A 15,892-nucleotide genomic window follows, 5' to 3' on the forward strand; every position below is an offset into this window, starting at 1 on the left:
CCCAGTAGAAGACAACGACGAGGCCAGCCTCCCAGACCCGACGACCGAAGGGGGCGCGCAACCCCAGGACCTTCCTGACCTGGCTCAGTGGCGTCAAGAAGGGGGGCCCACCCAAGAACAGTTCCGCCAGGAACAAAAGACCTGTCCCTCCCTCGAGGGACTCCGCCAACAAGCCAGCGCCCAGAACGCAGGGGACTCCACCGGAACTCACTGGGTCTACTGGGATAACGACCTGCTATACAGCGAGCAAAGAATCGCCGAGCTGGGGGCCGGTCGAGTACTGGTGGTACCTCTCCGCTTCAGAGACTTTCTGCTCAACCTGGCCCACGATGTCCCCCTGGCTGGACACCTGGGCCAGGACAAAACGTACAGCCGCCTAGTGACCCACTTTTTCTGGCCGAAAATGAGGAACGACGTCCTGAACCACTGCTGATCTTGCCCCACATGCCAAGCCAGCGGGAAGAGTGGTCGGAAGCTGAAAGCCCCTCTGCAACCCTTCCCTGTGGTCACCACCCCGTTCGAAAGGGTGGGGATAGACATTGTGGGGCCTCTGGACCCCCGCACGGCACAAGGACACAGGTTCATCTTAGTACTGGTGGACCATGCCACCCGCTACCCCGAGGCGGTGCCCCTACGGACCGTGACAGCTCCGGTGGTTGGCCGGGCCCTAATGGGGATCTTCTCCCGGGTAGGCTTCCCCCGAGAAGTCGTCAGCGACCGAGGCACGAACTTTATATCCAAATACATGAAGTCCCTCTGGCAACAATGCGGGGTCACCTACAGATTCACGACCCCCTATCACCCCCAAGGGAACGGACTAGTGGAGCGTTTTAACCGCACTCTCAAGGGGATGATTGGGGGATTGGAAGAGCCCCTCCGTCGCCAGTGGGATGTACTACTCCCGTGCCTCCTCTTCGCCTACCGTGAAGTTCCCCAGAAGTCCCTCGGTTTTAGCCCTTTCGAACTCCTGTACGGGCACCCTGTGCGAGGGCCCCTCAGCCTCGTAAAAGAAGGTTGGGAGATGGCCCCCCTAAAGACCCCTCCAGACGTCTTCAAATACATCCTGGCCCTACGCAATCAGACCCGGCGCTTCAGAGAGATGGCCAAGGCGAACCTCGAGGCCAGCCAGGAGGACATGAAGAGGAGGTATGATCACAATGCCTCCTCCGTTGAGTTCGAGCCCGGACAACAAGTATGGGTGATGTCCCCCACCGAACCATGTGCCTTGCAAGATAAGTGGACGGGGCCCTTCAAAGTGGTCGAGCGCAAAAGCCCCGTCACTTATCTCATCGACCTGGGGACCTCCCGGAACCCCCTCCGGGTCCTCCACACCAACCGACTCAAACCACACTTTGTGCGCTCAGAACTCAGCCTCCTGATGGCTACGGACAGTGGGGCAGAGGAAGACTCCGAACCCCTCCCGGATCTTCTGAAGACTCAGGAGAATGACGGCTCCGTGGACGGGGTCCGGCTCTCTGACGCCCTCACTTCGGAGCAACGCCAGGGCTGCCGGAACCTCCTGCTGCAGTTCGCTACCCTGTTTTCCCTCACCCCCGGGGTCACCCCTTGGTGTTTGCACGACGTGGACACCGGGGACAGTCCCCCTGTCCGACACCGGGCCTACCGCGTACCAGATCGGGTACGGGCCTGCATACAGGAGGAAGTGGCCAAGATGCTCACAATCGGGGTCATCGAGCCCTCGGACAGTCCCTGGGCCAGTCCGGTTGTATTGGTTCCCAAAGCCGCTGCCCCCGGCACCGCACCTGAACTGAGATTCTGCGTCGACTACCGGGGCTTGAACGCTGTCACCTGGACCGACGCTCATCCGATTCCCCGAGCAGACGAGCTGATCGACCGGCTGGGGGCCGCCCGCTACCTTAGTACCTTCGACCTAACAGCGGGCTACTGGCAGATCGGCCTCACACCCAGGGCTCAGGAACGGTCAGCCTTCTCTACCCCCGATGGCCACTACCAATTCAAGGTCATGCCCTTCGGCATGAAGAATGCCCCCGCCACGTTTCAACGCCTCGTGAACCAGGTCTTGGCGGGGCTCGAAGAGTTCAGCGCTGCCTACCTGGACGATATCGCTGTATACAGCCGCCACTGGCCCGACCACCTCCGTCACCTCCAAGAGGTCCTACAGGCCCTCCAGCGGGCCGGCCTCACAATTAAGGCCGGCAAGTGCCAAATTGGCCAAGGGTCTGTGACCTACCTTGGGCACCAAGTGGGAAGCGGGCTGGTGGCCCCGCTACAACTTAAGATTGCTGCCATCCAGTCCTGGCAGCCCCCCGTCACCCAGACCGAGGTCCGAGCCTTCTTGGGGCTCACCGGCTACTACCGGCGGTTCGTGAAAGACTACGGCAGCATCGTGGGGCCCCTCACGGGTCTCACGTCCAAGAACCAGCCGAGGCGGATTAACTGGACCCCCGATTGTCAAGCGGCCTTCGAGAAGCTGAAGGCCGCCCTGTGCACCGCCCCTGTGCTCCAGGCCCCCGATTACAGTCGGGAATTCGTGGTACAGACCGACGCCTCCGACCACGGCATCGGAGCCGTCCTTTCTCAGTTAAACCCCGAGGGTCATGACCAGCCGGTGGCCTTCATCAGTCGACGTCTCCTGGCCCGAGAACAGCGCTGGAGCACCATCGAGAGGGAGGCCTTCGCAGTGGTGTGGGCCCTCAAAAAGCTCCGGCCCTATCTCTTCGGTACCCACTTCCGGGTACAAACCGACCATCGACCCCTGCAGTGGCTGATGCAGATGCGGGGGGAGAACCCAAAACTCTTGCGCTGGTCCATTTCCCTGCAGGGAATGGACTTCACTGTGGAGCACCGACCAGGCCAAGACCACGCCAACGTGGATGGCCTGTCCCGCTTTTTCCGCCTCGACGAAGAGAGTCCCCAAGGAGATGGGTGACTCTCCCTGCCTTCAGCTGGGGGGGACGCATGTTGGACAGGCCACACGAAGGGCTTGCTCCCTCCCCGCACGACAGGGCCCGAGCTCCGGCCCACCAGGCATAACCCACGAAAAGCACCTGTACCCCGTCTCCCGACGGATCTTCTGCCCTCGGACCTCTACTCATCACGGGGCCCAGCCCCACCGGCTCCCCCGGCCGGTTCAAGCCGCCATCTTGGGCCCTGCACCACGAGGCCGCGTGGCCTCGGCCCGACCCTAACCCCGGGCCTGGCCGGCCCCGACATCCCGGCACCACCCTCCACCCAGGAGGTGAGCGGACCACTTGGCAGGTCAATGGGAGAACGAAGTGTCAAGAGCTCTTCCCCCGCCAGGTGCCGATCGCCCCCAGCTCCCCCAGGCGCTGGCTCCACCCCCTGCTGGGTGTCTGGACACCTTCATCCCGGGCCCTCCGACCTCCACGTGCGAGGGTCCGGACATCAAAGGGCGCCTGCCCTATAACTGGGGCAACTCCGGAGCAAGAAGGCAGTTGTATCCTGGAGTCGAGAGACACCGAGAGAACTCAGCCTTGACGGACTACTGGCGCTGCCGTAGCCCGCTCTTGTGAACCATCGTCCTGCCTGCTGGCGCTGCCGCGGCCTTCTGCAACATCCATCCTGGTCGGGACCTGCTGGCGCTGCCGCGGCCCATTGTAACGACCATCTTCGTCGGGACCTGCTGGCGCTGCCGCGGCCCGTTGTATCGACCATCCTCACCGGGACCTGCTGGCGCTGCCGCGGACCGTACATCGACCATCTTTCCGGGACCTGCTGGCGCTGCCGCGGACCGTGTACCGACCATCTCAACCGGGACCTGCTGGCGCTGCCGCGGCCCGTACCAACTAAACCACCAAGCTCGAGGATTGTGAGCTAGTCATCATCTCATCCGGACTACCTGACTGGTAGACTGACTGTCCCGCTACCCCTTACCCTGCTTTGAGAGACTTGAATCGAGGGGACCCCTGAGTCCAGACCTCCTTGTACCATTCAACCGTACCTTAAGAAGTGCTTATAAAGATCACTGAACCTTATCCGTGTGTGGTATCTGTCTGTGGGGGGGGAAGTTACTTGTCTGTACGATCGCTGGAGACGGCTCTCCCCGGAGACCTCTCCTCCTGACCCCGGCCGACCCTCCCGGTCCGTCTACCCTTTCTAACAGGAACCCACTGGGTATATTGGGACAATGGCCTCCTATACAGCGAACAAAAGTCAGCCGAGCTAGGCACAGCCCGAGTACTGGTAGTACCCCTGCGCTTCCGAAGCCTCCTCCTGGGCCTTGCCCACGATGTACCCTTGGCAGGACACTTAGGCCAAGACAAAACATATCAGCGATTAGTTACCCACTTCTATTGGCCCAAGATGCGAGCAAATGTAGAGGTCCACTGTAAATCCTGCCTCACGTGCCAGGGCAGTGGGAAAACTGGCGGAAAGCGCAAGGCTCCATTACAACCCTTTCCCGTTGTGAATACCCCGTTTGAGCGGGTTGGCATCAACATCGTGGGACCCCTGGATCCGAAGACCGCCCAGGGCCACAGATTTATCCTCGTCCTGGTGGACCATGCCACCCGCTACCCCGAGGCCATTCCCCTCCGCACCGTGACAGCTCCAGTGGTGGGCCGGGCTCTCATGGGGATCTTCTCCCGTGTAGGATTCCCTCGCGAGGTTGTGAGTGATCGCGGAACTAACTTCATATCCCGCTACATGAAGTCCCTGTGGCAGCAGTGCGGAGTAACATATAAGTTCACGACCCCCTACCACCCCCAGGGCAACGGCCTGGTGGAACGCTTTAACAGAACCCTGAAGGGGATGATCCTGGGCCTCGAGGAGCCCCTGCGCCGAAGATGAGACGTCCTCCTCCCTTGCCTCCTGTTCGCGTACCGGGAAGTTCCCCAAAAGTCCCTGGGGTTCAGCCCCTTCGAACTACTATACGGGCACCCCGTCCGGGGGCCCCTGAGCCTGATCAAGGAGGGCTGGGAGACAAGCCCCCGGGGGACCCCCCCTGATGTGTTCCGCTACATCCTGGCGCTCCGCAACCAGACCCGGAAGTTCCGAGAACTCGCCGAAGCTAACCTCGAGGCCAGTCAAGAAGAAATGAAGCGCTGGTATGACCAGAACGCAACTCTGGTCGAGTTCCAGCCGGGCCAGCAGGTTTGGGTCATGGCCCCGGTGAAACCCTGCGCCCTACAAGACAAATGGACTGGCCCCTTCAAGGTGATCGAGCGGAAGAGTCAGGTCACGTACCTGATCGATGTGCAGTCCCCGCGGAACCCCCTCCGGGTTCTCCACGTGAACCGTCTCAAGCCCCACTTTGTGAGAACGGAGTTGAGTTTGCTCCTGGCCACCGACGATGGGGCGGAAGAAGACACTGAACCCCTGCCAGACCCCCTGTGCGCTAAAGAAATAGATGGCTCCGTGGAGGGAGTGAAACTGTCGACCGCCCTCACCCCCCAACAGTCCGACGACTGTCGCCAGCTGCTCAGACAATTCGCAGACCTCTTCTCCCTAATCCCGAGGGTCACCGACTGGTGTGTCCACGACGTGGACACCGGCGACAGCCCACCTGTGAGACACCGAGCCTACCGGGTGCCTGACCGGGTCCGCACCTGCATCAAGACAGAAGTACAGAAGATGTTGACCCTTGGAGTGATCGAACCCTCCGATAGCCCCTGGGCCAGCCCGGTAGTCCTGGTCCCGAAAGCGGCCGCCCCTGGGGTCACCCCCGAACTAAGATTCTGTGTGGACTACCGGGGGCTCAATGCGGTCACCCGCGCGGACGCCCATCCTATCCCCCGCGCCGACGAGCTCATCGACCGCCTTGGGGCCGCTCGTTTCCTCAGCACCTTCGACCTGACCTGCGGGTACTGGCAGATTGCGCTCACAGAGGGAGCAAAGGAACGCTCCGCCTTCTCCACACCTGATGGACACTACCGCTTCAGGGTCATGCCGTTCGGAATGAAAAATGCGCCGGCCACCTTCCAGCGGTTGGTAAACAAGGTCCTGGCCGGACTCGAGGAGTTCAGCGCAGCGTACCTTGACGACATAGCAGTATTCAGCTCTCAATGGCACGAGCATCTCCAGCACCTCCGGCAAGTACTGCTGGCCCTGCGCCAAGCCGGCCTAACAGTGAAGGCCAGCAAATGTCAGCTCGAGCAAGGCTCCGTGGTCTATCTGGGGCATCAGGTGGGCAGCGGGCAGGTCGCCCCCCTCCATCCAAAGATCGACGCCATCAAGTCCTGGGAGCCCCCCACCACTCAGACGGAAGTCCGGGCCTTCCTGGGCCTCACAGGATACTACCGGAGGTTCATTAAAAACTATGGTAGCCTCGCAGGGCCCCTCACGGAGTTGACCTCCAAAAAGCTCCCGAAGCAGGTGCAGTGGACCCCCCCCCCATGCCAGCAAGCGTTCGGCGCCTTGAAAACCGCCATGTGCACCGCCCCAGTACTCAAGGCCCCCGACTACTCCCAAGAGTTTGTGGTCCAGACCGACGCATCCGAACACGGCATCGGGGCCGTCCTCTCGCAGTTCAACGACAAGGGCATAGATCAGCCTATAGCCTTCATCAGCCGAAGGCTGCTGCCTCGAGAACAGCGTTGGAGTACCATAGAACGAGAGACCTTCGCCGTAGTCTGGGCCCTCAAGAAACTACGGCCCTACTTGTTCGGAACCCACTTCCGAGTGCAGACGGACCACCGGCCCTTGCGGTGGCTGATGCAGATGCGGGGAGAGAACCCCAAGCTATTACGATGGTCAATCTCCCTCCAAGAGATGGACTTCACTGTCGAGCATCGCCCCGGGACGGATCATGCCAACGCCGACGGCCTGTCCCGATTCTTCCGCTTCAGCGAGGAGAACCCCCCAGTGGATGGGTAGTTCTCCACGCCTTTCAGCTGGGGGGGACGCGTGCGAGACCGGCCTCACGGCGTAGGCCCTCCTGATCATCCAGCCAACCTGCAACCACCCCAAGACACGCATCTCCGACTCCGGCCGCCCCAGCGACCCAGACCCGAGGGCCGGCCAGAGCCCCCGCCAGACTCGACACCCTACCACGCATGTCCGACCAAGGGAGCGGGAACCCCCCGAGCCAGACCGAGAGGCGCCAGCCCAGTCACACCTCGGATCGCCTTCCCCCGGGAGGGCTCGATCGGCCACCAGGCCCCTGTGGCGCAGGCGCCTCGCCTGCCGAGCGTCTGGGGTCCCTCCCAGAACCACCTGAAAAGACCAAAGGAACGAGCGGCAGGAAATCCCGCCGACCCCCCTCAGTCACCAAGGCCCCTCTCTGCGAGGACTCCGGACTTCAAAGGGCATGGGGAGTATAATAAGGGGTGCCGGAGGGACGAATGGCAGAGAAGACCTGGAACCATCGGAGCCCTGCTGACGCTGTCGCGGCTCCCGAACACCGAACCACCTGGGCCTGCTGAGTGACTCGCGGCCTCCAACCATTGAACCATCTGAGCCCTGCTGACGCGGTCGCGGCTCCCGAACTCCGAACCACCTGTGCCTGCTGAGTGACTCGCGGCCCCCGACCATTGAACCACCTGAGCCCTGCTGACGCGGTCGCGGCTCCCGAACTCTGAACTACCTGTGCCTGCTGAGTGACTCGCGGCTCTCCCCTCAAGGAAGATTGGCAAGAGATCGCCAAGAGAAACAACACCCTCCAGCTCGAGGATTGTGAGCTGTCCGCAGGGTACTTCGCAGAGACACTATATTCAAAGACTGTCCCGCTACCCCCATTCCCCTACCACCGATTTGTAGTCTCTTGTGGCACTGATGTACTACCTGCAACTTGGATCATAAAGATCCCTTGAACCCTTCGATAAAAGAACCTATCGTCTTACGAAGAAATACGTGTGGTGTCCCTCTGTTCGTAGTGTAAGCTCAGGGTGTGCGCGCCTGGTTCGACCTACTTGGGGAAGTGGGTCAAAGGGGTGGGCAAGACGTGTATCGAACCCCTCCCCGGCGAACGCCTTTCCAACAAGTACCACCCTACCTCTGGCCTGGAACACCTCTGTATGTAAGGTCCCGGAACTGTCAGAGGTGAGTAGCACCCTACCCCTGGCCTGGAGGTACCTCTGAATGAAATGTCTCGGAAGGGTCAGCGGTGAGTAGCAACCTACCCCTTGCCTGGAGGTACCTCTAAATGTAAGGTCCTGGAAGGGTCAGTGGTGAGTAGCACCCTACCCCTTGCCTGGAGGTACCTCTGAATGTAAGGTCCCGGAAGGGTCAGTGGTGAGTAGCACCCTACCCCGTGCCTGGAGGAACCTCTGAATGTAAGGTCCCGGAAGGGTCAGCAGTGAATGCCACCCCTGATTGGATACTGGGGAACCCTTATAAGTCCCTAGTATATGGTACCCATGTACCCAGGGCATAGGTACCCCAGAGGTCCTCCCATGGGCTGAAGCATGTATTATATCACCCATGAGAGACCATTTAAAATGGAACTACAGGCCTGCCATTGCAGCCTGTGTAAGTTGTTGCTTGCACCACTTACTAAAGATATAGGTTTTCTATATCTAGGGTCACTGCACTTAAACCCTATAAGTCACCCCATAGCATTCCTTTGCAATCCTGAAGGCAGGGTGCTTGGTTTTTAAGTGAGAAGGTGCCCCTGCATGAGCAGGACTCTCCTGCAGCTTACGCAGTCTATTCTCCCGGGTTGTCAGTGAAGCAGCCATATACCATATATATTATATAGAGGGCACCGCGTAATTACGCGATGACCATCTTGAAACTGGCTGCAACAAATCCTATCATGTTTGGTAGCCCTCCGTTGGGCTCTCAGTGTTCCCGGTGCCAACCTTCTAGACCGGGACAGCACAAAATGGTTGCTGCCGACCAGAGACACATTTCTGCCCTCCTACTGCTGAGCCAAGCTCGAGCAGAGGAAGGTGGAACAATAGACATCCTGTCACCTCCGAAACAGGTTTTAGTGTATTGGGACCGGGTGGGTGTGCCTGTCAGCACCAGAAAGTCTGCATGAGGGGCACATTTGGTGTCCCTGTGCATAGTCCAGCTCAAACCAGTCCTGGGAGTCGTTGGCTCCCGTTCTGGTGCGAAACTGGACAAAGGACATGGGAGTAACCTCCCCCTGTCCAGACCCTTCCCTGGGACTGAATCTTCCCAACCCTTTCCCTAGGGTACTTAATGGCTTACCTGTGTGCAGGTACCTAGATTCGTTGTGGGATAAGATTCAGATCAGACACCACTTCTTATACCGTCTGGGCACTCAGGACTTCGCTGGAGTTTGTTTGGGCCTGACTTAGTCTCCCTTCCAGTCTGCTGCATCGTCTGTGCCTCTACACCATACAGAAACCTTCCAAGGCCTGTGGGCATCAAAGACACTTGAAGGAATCTCCCTTGGAGTGAAGGAGTCGCCCCCCTGCATTTGCAGGCACTGCAACCAATTGAACCGGTCTGCTGATCCTGAGCTTCTCCGGACTCCGTTAGGTTCTGCAACACAGGTGGTGGTTTACCACAGCTCCTGAAGCCTGTCCTGTGCTTTCACCAAGTTTGAGGCCAGTATCCCTTGAGGGGGTTACAAAACCGAACCCTTGTGCATCATGTCAACTTGCAGTTGCAAAGGCTTGTTGACTTTTCTCCAAGAAGATCTTCGGGCTCCAAATAGCCCAAACCTCGAGCACCTCCAGTGACCAGAATCTTCAGCTACACCTCATTGTGTGCATTGTGGCTGCATCTTATGGTGAGCTGCGTGAGGTCCTCTCGTGACTCCAGTGCTTCCGGCCTATGAGTCCATTTGAGGGTCACACTTGTTTCTTTTGGGCTCCCCTGATTGCTTGGGCCAGCCTCGACTCTCCTGCTTGTGGTGAATTCCCTGGACCTTGCTGGTCCCGACGTTGCTCCTTCTTCACTTCCTGCATTGGTTGCATTTGCCAGGGCTTGTTGGCGGTCCCGCTGCGCACCGACCGCTCAGTACTCGACATCCTCCGTGGGACAGCTCGTGCACTGCTCCGGGTCCTCCTCAGCAGCGCCTGGTCCTCACAGCTGCAGAGTCAAGGTCCTCGTCATCCATCCTGCAACACTCAACATCGGATGGCATTCGTCTTCCAAGTCTCCTGGTCACTCCTGAGTGACATAGACTCTGTCCCCTCTGCTTGCCGGTACATCTAATCAAAAATCCATTCTTGGATTCCACTGGACACTTCTTCCTTCTTCCACAGCGGCACTTTCCTGAATTCCTTCATTGGGTTTGACATTGGTTTCCGACACCACTTCACACCTATGCACCCGGCTTCCCTGGTGTAGGTATCCTGATTCCTAGTGAATCCACGGGTGGGGTGGCTCTCCAACCTTCTGTCTTCCACTGGGTTTCTTTAGGGTCCACTGGGAAGGGTCCTTAATGTTCAAAAATCCAACTGCAACTTGCCTATAGACGTGTACAGAGCACATGGTTGTGTTCCCACACTGTACACGCTCTCCGTGGGGCCCCTATCTACTTACCTTAGGTGATTCTGTGGGTCCCAGCATTTCTATGTCCTTCGACATCGTCATGACTCGACTCGTGGTTCTTATACCACTTTCTTAATATATGGTTTGTAACTCCCTGGGCCCTCTGTGTATTCTGTGCTATTTACTGTATTTCTTGCTAAAGTATTGTGCATTGTGTTTATCTCTGTGTTGGAGATATTTGAACGTATTAGAGAGTATTATATAATAAATACATATTTTTATAAATACTTGGTGTGGTTCTTTTCACCTAATCTATACTATCAGATTGCATTGTGGTAAAACAAGATGCTTCACACTCCTTCTGGACTAAGCCTGAAGGCTGCTCTCCACAGCTACCACTAAAATCACCATAAGAGTTGTCTGGACTGGTGCAAGGTGCCCACTTACATTAGTGGACATCATATACCAGGTCAGCTTCTCACAGTAGCACCCTACCCCCGGCCTGGAGGTACGCCTGTATGTAAGGTCCTGGATGGGTCGGTGGTGGGTAGCACCCTTGCCCTGGAGGTATGCCTGTATGTAAGGTCCTGAATGGGTCGGTGGTTAGTAGCACCCTTGCCTTGGAGGTACGTCTGTATGTAATGTCCCAGAAGAGTCCACTGTGAGTGCCACCTGACCCCTGGCCTGGAGGTACGTCTGTATGTAAGGTCCTGGAAGGGTCAGCGGTGAGTAGCACCCTACCCCTGGCCTGGAGATACGTCTGTATGTAAGGTCCTGGAAGAGTCAGCGGTGAGTAGCACCCTACCCCTGGCCTGGAGATACGTCTGTATGTAAGGTCCTGGAAGGGTCAGCGGTGAGTAGCAGCTTACCCCTGGCCTGGAGATACGTCTGAATGTAAGGTCCTGGAAGGGTCAGCGGTGAGTAGCACCCTACCCCTGGCCTGGAGATACGTCTGGATGTAAGCTCCATGGAAGGGTCAGCGGTGAGTAGCACCCTACCCCTGGCCTGGAGATACGTCGGGATGTAAGGCCCTGGAAGGGTCAGCGGTGAGTAGCACCCTACCCCTGGCCTGGAGATACGTCTGTGTGTAAGGTCCTGGAAGGGTCAGCGGTGAGTAGCACCCTACCCCTGGCCTGGAGATACGTTTGAATGTAAGGTCCTGGAAGGGTCAGCGGCGAGTAGCACCCTACCCCTGGCCTGGAGATACGTCTGGATGTAAGGCCCTGGAAGGGTCAGCGGTGAGTAGCACCCTACCCCTGGCCTGGAGATACGTCTGGATGTAAGGCCCTGGAAGGGTCAGCGGTGAGTAGCACCCTACCCCTGGCCTGGAGATACGTCTGTATGTAAGGTCCTGGAAGGGTCAGCGGTGAGTAGCACCCTACCCCTGGCCTGGAGATACGTCTGTATGTACGGTTTTCTGGAAGGTTCAGCAGTGAGTAGCACCCTACCCCTGGCCTGGAGATACGTCTGTATGTACGGTTTTCTGGAAGGGTCAGCGGTGAGTAGCACCCTACCCCTGGCCTGGAAATACGTCTGAATGTAAGGTCCTGGAAGTGTCAGCGGTGAGTAGCACCCTACCCCTGGCCTGGAGGTACGCCTGTATGTAAGGTCCTGGAAGGGTCAGCGGTGAGTAGCACCCTACCCCTGGCCTGGAGATACATCTGTATGTAAGGTACTGCAAGGGTCAGCGGTGAGTGGCACCCTACCCCTGGCCTGGAGGTACGCCTGTATGTAAGGTCCTGGAAGGGTCAGCGGTGAGTAGCGGGGAAAACCCACCACAACGCATGCATTACATCGCATGCGTTTACGTCGCAAGCGTTACTACGCAAGCGACGTTACGACGCAGGACATTGCTACGCGACCCTTGACATCGCATGCGCTTTTACAACGCATGCTCTTAAAACGCATGGGACAGACACGAGGAAGAGACGACGTTGGGACCGGGACCGGGGGAGAGGAACCATGACGACAGAGAGGTAAGGGGATTGTGCTTAGAGTAGTAGTGTACGGTAGTGTTAGGCATTAGGGCTTAGTGTTGTGTAGGGTACTGTTTTAGATTTTAGGGCTTAGTGTTGTGTGGGGTACTGTTTTAGGGTTTGGGGATTAGGGTTTAGTGTTGTGTAGCTTACTGTTTTAGGGTTTGGGGATTAGGGTTAAGTGTTGTGTAGGGTACTTGTTTTGGGTTTAGGGTCGTGTCAGGGAGTCATATGGCAGGGTAGTGATTAAGGTTTTAGGTTTCAGGGTACTGTGTTGTTGTGGAGCGTGTGTTTTAGGGTACTATTTAAGGATTTAGGAGTTCGGATTTAGAGGGACGTGCGTAGGGTTGTGCTGGTGGTAGTCTGTTATTTCGGTGGAAAAATCACGATGATAAAGCATGCGGGGTGTTTGTGTGCGTTGTGATTGTGTTTTCTATGCTTTTCAATGGGGGGGCTGAAGTAATGGTTGGCGCTGTGAAAGCGTGCGTTGTGAATGTGTATGCGATGTAAAGGCGGCGATGTAAACGTTGGCGATGTAGGATCATACAAGTAGCACCCTACCCCTGGCCTGGAGATACGTCTGTATGTAAGGTCCTGGAAGGGTCAGCAGTGAGTAGCACCCTACCCCTGGCCTGGAGATACGTCTGTATGTAAGGTCCTGGAAGGGTCAGCGGTGAGTAGCACCCTACCCCTGGCCTGGAGATACATCTGTATGTAAGGTCCTGGAAGGGTCAGCGGTGAGTAGCACCCTACCCCTGGCCTGGAGATACGTCTGTATGTAAGGTCCTGGAAGGGTCAGCGGTGAGTAGCACCCTACCCCTGGCCTGGAGATACATCTGTATGTAAGGTCCTGGAAGGGTCAGCGGTGAGTAGCACCCTACCCCTGGCCTGGAGATACGTCTGGATGAAGGTCTGGATGAAGGTCCTGGAAGGGTGAGCGGTGAGTAGCACCCTACCCCAGGCCTGGAGATACGTCTGAATGTAAGGTCCTGGAAGGGTCAGCGGTGAGTAGCACCCTACCCCTGGCCTGGAGATACGTCTGTATGTAAGGTCCTGGAAGGGTCAGCGGTGAGTAGCACCCTACCCCTGGCCTGGAGATACATCTGTATGTAAGGTCCTGGAAGGGTCAGCGGTGAGTAGCACCCTACCCCTGGCCTGGAGATACGTCTGTATGTAAGGTCCTGGAAGGGTCAGCGGTGAGTAGCACCCTACCCCTGGCCTGGAGATACATCTGTATGTAAGGTCCTGGAAGGGTCAGCGGTGAGTAGCACCCTACCCCTGGCCTGGAGATACGTCTGGATGAAGGTCTGGATGAAGGTCCTGGAAGGGTCAGCGGTGAGTAGCACCCTACCCCAGGCCTGGAGATACGTCTGAATGTAAGGTCCTGGAAGGGTCAGCGGTGACTAGCACCCTACCCCTGGCCTGGAGATACGTCTGTATGTAAGGTCCTGGAAGGGTCAGCGGTGAGTAGCACCCTACCCCTGGCCTGGAGATACGTCTGTATGTAAGGTCCTGGAAGGGTCAGCGGTGAGTAGCACCCTACCCCTGGCCTGGAGATACGTCTGTATGTAAGGTCCTGGAAAGGTCAGCGGTGTGTAGCACTCTACCCCTGGCCTGGAGATACGTCTGTATGTAAGGTCCTGGAAGGGTCAGCGGTGAGTAGCACCCTACCCCTGGCCTGGAGATACATCTGTATGTAAGGTCCTGGAAGGGTCAGCGGTGAGTAGCACCCTACCCCTGGCCTGGAGATACATCTGTATGTAAAGTCCTGGAAGGGTCAGCGGTGTGTAGCACTCTACCCCTGGCCTGGAGATACGTCTGGATGTACGGTCCTGGAAGGGTCAGCGGTGAGTAGCACCCTACCCCTGGCCTGGAGATACGTCTGTATGTAAGGTCCTGGAAGGTTCAGCGTTGAGTAGCACCCTACCCCTGGCCTGGAGATACATCTGAATGTAAGGTACTGCAAGGGTCAGCGGTGAGTAGCACCCTACCCCTGGCCTGGAGGTACGCTTGTATGTAAGGTCCTGGAAGGGTCAGCGGTGAGTAGCACCCTACCCCTGGCCTGGAGGTACGTCTGTATGTACGGTTTTCTGGAAGGGTCAGCGGTGAGTAGCACTGTTGGAAGGCGTTCCCCGGGGAGGCTGCGGAATGCGTTCCCGACCACCCGGAGGCCCACCTTACCCAGAGTTAGGCCGAGCAAGAGCAGGGAGGCCCTTCCTGGAAGGGTCTCGCACCTAGGATCGCACACGCTGCGCTTACTCTCTCTTCGGATAGAGGGACACCACACAGTAAGTCGTTATAAGACAATATGCTTTTATCGGTAGTTGTCAGGGATCTTTATGATCCGGCAGGCAGGTGCAGAATTAATGCCACAAGCGGCAGCGATCTCGTGAGGAGGGAAAGGGGTAGCGGGACAGTCTTTGAATTAGTGTCTCTGCGAGGTATCCGGCGCACAGCACTCAATCCTCGAGCTGAGGGGATGTTGCTTCTCTCGGCAATCTCTGCCGATTCTCTTGGAGGAGCGGGCCGCGAGTCACTCAGCAGGCACCGGAGGGTCGTAGTTCAGGGAGCCGCGATGGCGTCAGCAGGGCTCAGATGTTTCAGAATTCGGAGAGCCGCGACGGCGTCAGCAGGGCTCAGATGGTTCAGAGTTCGGGGAGCCGCGACAGCGTCAGCAGGGCTCAGATGGTTCAGAGTTCGGGGAGCCGCGACAGCGTCCGCAGGGCTCAGGTGGTTCAGAGTTCGGGTAGCGTTCTTCTGTTCGGTGAGCGATCGAGCCGCGACCAGGTCAGCAGGCTCTCGTCAGTCCAGGTCTTCTCTGCTCCCGTCCTTTCCGCACCCCTTGTTATACTCCCCCTCCTCTTTGAAGTCCGGAGTCCTCGCGGAGAGGGGTCTGGTGCCTGGGGGGCGGTGTGTCGGGGTTTCCTGTCGCTCGGCCCTTTGATCTGTTCAGGTGGGTCTGGGAGGGACTCCAGACAACCAGCAGGCGAGGCGCCCGCTCACCGGGGGCCTGGTGGTCGATCGAAACCTCCCTCGGGGGAGAGACCAGAGGTGTGACAGGGTCGGCGCCTCTCGGTCTGGTTTGGGGTGGGGGTTTCGTTCTCCCTCGGCCGGGCATGCGTGTTGGGGATCTGGTCGGCGCTCGGGATATTGGCCCACGGGAGCCAGAAGGCCGTGTCCACGAGGTTCGGCGTGGTTGTAGGGTAACTTGCTGGTCGGGAGGGCCCACGCCACGAGGCCGGTCTCACAAGCACCCTACCCCTGGCCTGGAGGTACGCTTGTATGTAAGGTCCTGGAAGGGTCAGCGGTGAGTAGCACCCTACCCCTGGCCTGGAGATACGCCTGTATGTACGGTTTTCTGGAAGGTTCAGCGGTGAGTAGCACCCTACCCCTGGCCTGGAGGTACGTCTGTATGTACGGTTTTCTGGAAGGTTCAGCAGTGAGTTCGCGCCCTACCCCTGGTCTAGAGGTACGCCTGCATGTAAGAGCCCGGAAGGGTCAGGGGTGAGTGCCACCCTACCCCTGTCCTAGAGGTACCTCTAAAGTCCCGGAAGGGCCCAGCAGGG

At 58.1% G+C, this 15,892-nt stretch overlaps 1 protein-coding gene across 4 annotated transcripts in view; it reads left to right on the forward strand.

Annotated features, from left to right (window-relative positions):
- Positions 1-15,892, forward strand: part of PFKFB1 (6-phosphofructo-2-kinase/fructose-2,6-biphosphatase 1) — a 193,397-nt gene that overhangs the window by 50,830 nt on the left and 126,675 nt on the right. The gene's annotated exons all lie outside the window — the stretch shown is intronic.

This window comes from Triturus cristatus, chromosome 10, assembly GCF_964204655.1.
Source record: "Triturus cristatus chromosome 10, aTriCri1.1, whole genome shotgun sequence".
In the NCBI taxonomy this organism is placed as follows: Eukaryota; Metazoa; Chordata; class Amphibia; order Caudata; family Salamandridae; genus Triturus; species Triturus cristatus.